Raw genomic sequence first — 855 nt, 5'->3', positions numbered from 1 at the left:
GAGAGAGAGAGAGAAGTGTCACCGTCCTGGTGGAAGGGTTAATCACCGCGGCAGGGACGCCTCACAGCCTCAGCAGCAGACAGTCCTTTGTCCACAGTCCGGCGCCTGTCGCCTGCCTGCCGGCCACACAGCCTCCGCACACCCGCGCACAATGGCTGACGGGATCTCCAGAGTCCAGGCTGGTAATTAGAGAGCCCCCTCGCTTCTTTTCTTCTCTTTCTAAAAGCATAATAACAAAACTCGTTTTATTGAGAGCCTATTGTTAAATTCTGTTACGTCCAATTAACAGAGCCAAATTCTCGACCTTGTACTCTCATGGAGAAAAAAATGTTTGTCTAAAACAATTAGTCAATGACTGATCACTTGGTTCCATAGCCGCCTCAGAGTCCCAAACAACTGAAGAATGAGTGCACGTCTATCCCTCTGAGCCCTTCAAATGAAAACTTCAAAATTCTAGAGCTTAAAACTTAGATACACAGTTAGTGAGGAATACTCCGTCTGCCGTTGTTTAGATAGTTGGGATTTAAGATCTAAAAGTCTAAGACAATTGTAGATAACAAAACATTTGGTGAAACCAAAACTTTGCATACACTTTGAATATAGTTTGTCGTCTTGGTGGGGGGCTTCTCTCTGTTTCTTCCAGCAGAGAGATACAAATTGAAGCAGCATTGCTGTTGGCTGTATTAGCTATATATTACTGATAACCACAGAGAGAAAGTCAGTATGTTCGCAGTATAATACTTGAAGAAGACGATTCTTGCCCGAATCTTTGAAGACTACAAATCATTGTGCTTGTTTCAATAAAATAATCCACATTGCTAAAATTGCCCGGTCCTGCAGATTTGCTTTATACAA

The sequence above is a fragment of the Sinocyclocheilus grahami genome, unplaced genomic scaffold (genome assembly GCF_001515645.1).
Source record: "Sinocyclocheilus grahami isolate Dianchi unplaced genomic scaffold, SAMN03320097.WGS_v1.1 scaffold342.1, whole genome shotgun sequence".
Lineage (NCBI taxonomy): Eukaryota > Metazoa > Chordata > Actinopteri > Cypriniformes > Cyprinidae > Sinocyclocheilus > Sinocyclocheilus grahami.
Note: the sequence above shows the minus strand (reverse complement) of the source record.